Source organism: Sciurus carolinensis, chromosome X (genome assembly GCF_902686445.1).
Source record: "Sciurus carolinensis chromosome X, mSciCar1.2, whole genome shotgun sequence".
NCBI classification, from domain to species: domain Eukaryota; kingdom Metazoa; phylum Chordata; class Mammalia; order Rodentia; family Sciuridae; genus Sciurus; species Sciurus carolinensis.
The window spans coordinates 19,623,370-19,626,512 of record NC_062232.1 but is presented as its reverse complement, the minus strand read 5'-3'; the positions used below and the strand labels follow the sequence as shown (position 1 = coordinate 19,626,512).

Below are 3,143 nucleotides of genomic sequence, written 5' to 3'. Positions count from 1 at the left end.
GCTTTTATGGTTTTAACTACTGTTAGGCACAATTTTTTCCTTTAACACAAGTAAAAACCTAATTAGTACTGAGGAAGATATGTTAGGGGAAAGAATATGTATAATGAACATTAATTAGGAAGTGATAATGATATACTTAAAATTATTGGTAAGCAAAAATAAAAAAGGTTTTCAACTAACTATATTGGGATAATTGGCCAATAGTCTAGGGAAAAATTAAATTGAATTCCTACCTCACACCTTATGTAAAAATAAATTCCTAATCAATTAAAATTTAATTACAAAAATATAATCATAGTAAATTTTTTTTTTTGGCAGTGCTGGGGATCGAACCCAGGGCCTTGTGCTTGTAAGGCAAGCACTCTACCGACTGAGCTATCTCCCCAGCCCCTCAAAGTAAAATTTTTAATGGCAAAAAATGAAATGTAAATGTAAATATAAGTATAAAAATGAAATAATAATAGCTTTTAAAATAAATGGTGAAATATCTTTATGATATTGCCATGGAAAAGATTTACTAAGCTTCATACTAAAACTATTAACTATTTTAAATGATAAATTTATATAATTTAATATTTAAATTTTCTTGACAGCCAAACAATCATTATTGTCAAAGCTAAAGGTCAATTACAATATTAAAAAGAAATATTCATATAATATATGACAGTCTAAAGATAAATAACTGAAAATAAATTTTTTATGTGCGTGATATGTATACATTTAAAGAGAATTTACAAATCAGTAAGAAAAATCACATTGTAATATTATAAAAATTAATATAAGATAAACTAGTAACAAAATACAGGGTCAAGAAAAATATAAAAACTGGCCAAATGTGATGGAGCATGCCTGTAATCCCAGTGACTCAGGAGGCTAAGGCAGGAGGATTGCAAGTTCAAAGTCAGCCTCAGAAACTTACTCAGGCCCTAAGTAACTCGGCAAGATACTGTCTCAAAATAAAATACAAAAAAAGGCCTGGAGATGTGGCCTGGTAGTTAAGCACCCCTGCTTTCAATCTATAGTACCAAAATATATATATATATTATATATGTACATATATATATATATTATATATGTACATATATATGTATATAAATATGTATATGTATAATATAATATATGTGTGTGTGTGTATGTGTGTGTGTGTGTTCAGGGGATTAGTGGTGTGCTACAGTGGCAGGATGCATGTATCTTGCCCTGTGTTCAATCCCAACACCAAAAAGAAAAAACAAATGTTCAGTCTCACTCAAGTGAATAAATGCAGTTTAAAACGACAGAATATTTGTTCCTCACAATGCCAGATATTAACAACTTTAATAATATTCAGTGTTTGTGTAACAGTGGTCCATTTTATGTTTTGAATACAGCTCTTGCTGCTATTGTACTACAACTTATTTTTTTTAATTTTTGGTTGTCAATAGACCTTTATTTAATTTATTTACTTATATATGGTGCTGAGAATTGAACCCAGTGCCTCAAACATCCTAGGCAAGCACTCTACCACTGAGCCACAATGCTAGCCCCCCACTACAACTTATTTTACAACAGACATGTTTCTTTCTCTTCCTCCCTCCCTGTTCCTCCCTAATCTCTCCTCATCTCTAATCTCAGGGGAAACAGGATTTCCTTTCTGTAGGCAGTTATCTGTCCTTGAGCACACACCCACCATAGGAAAACTGTAGTTCAGACTTGGGGATGGCACTAGAAGATCCCAGAAATAACTATCTTCCAAATTAGCAAGTGAATTATGACTCCAAAACAGAACATGTGGAATGTAGCCTTTGAATCACCTCTTTAAAAGTCCTCTGTTCCCTGTGATGAAAAGAATCACAGCCTCCGGGACAGGAGTCCCCTGTCCTTCTCCTTTGTTAGCAAAGCAATAAAACTTATTTTGCCTTTTTCTTAAAACTGTGTCTTCATTATTGAACTGGAATCATGGACAAGGACAAACTTGCAGTAACAAATTTGGTGACCCAGATGGGACCTGAAAGCAGCCCCCACTCAGGCTTTCTTGGGCAGGCCTGGCTCTCCAAGGAACCCCACTTCCATGCTGAGGATGCAAGGTGGCTAGTGAATGTGTTGAGAGTCCACTGCTGGAAAGTTAGGAGGTGAATGACTTTGCCTTGGTTAGAACCAGAGGAGCTACTCCTCTGAGTAAAGGTAGGGACTGAGGGACAAGACCAGCAGCTACTAAAGCTCCTTTTGCTTCCAGGAACTCTCACCTCTTTCCCTGAATGGCACAGGTTGATCCATCCTTGTTCACTTTGAGAAAAAGGAAACTGAACTCAGTAAAGTTGCGACACCCTTGGCCATCTGGTAAACCATCAGGTGTGCATGCTGAGACCCTTGAATCCACACATCTGGTTCCTTTTCATGAGAGCATCTGGTCCCTCTTTGTGGGGACATCTGGGGCACAACTGGTATAGGAATCATGATTAGGAAGCACTCAAGAGAACTGGACATGGTGGCACACTCTTGTAATCCCAGTGGCTTGGGAGGCTGAGGCAGGAAGATCATGACAGCGAAGTCAACCTCAGCAACTTAGCAAGTCCCTAAGTAACTTAGCAAGACCTGTCTCTAAATAAAGTATGAAAAGGACTAGGGATGTGACTCAGTGGTTAAGTGCCCCTGGGTTAAATCCCTGGTTAACAAAATGAAAAAAAGAAGCACTTGAGAACCTAGGGATATTTATGTTCTTTTGCTCTGTTCTAGGTTCTCATCTGTTTGTTGACCTTGAATTTGGTAATTACCTCTGGTTGTCTATCTGTGTTTTTTGTTTGCATCTGATACTTCCACTTTTAAGACGTGGACAATATTGCATTAATCCTATAGTAGTCTCTTGGGAAAGATCTTGACTTGTCTGTTTTAAAGGATTCCATCTGTCATCCATGGTTTTAGGAATCCTTTGTGGTTGTCTGTCTGTTTCTTTTTTGTATGATCTTGCAATTGGAGTTGGTATGTCAGAAGTAAAGTAAGTTTAAGAAAGGGCCACCTAAAGGTACAAGCCTAAGATAAAGATAATGTTTTACTGTAATGATCTGGCCTTTGAATACCTTTCTAGATTATTATACCATCTTGCAGTTGGAGTTGGTTTGTTAAAAATAAGTAAGTGGAAGACATTTGTATAAGCAGGTCCATCTGTA

General features: G+C 36.5%; 1 non-coding gene across 1 annotated transcript; it reads right to left on the bottom strand.

Annotated features, from left to right (window-relative positions):
* Positions 1–312: 312 nt before the first annotated feature.
* Positions 313–389, bottom strand: Trnav-uac (transfer RNA valine (anticodon UAC)). Its single transcript has one exon. It is a non-coding gene; the product is annotated as a tRNA-Val (tRNA).
* Positions 390–3,143: the final 2,754 nt, after the last annotated feature.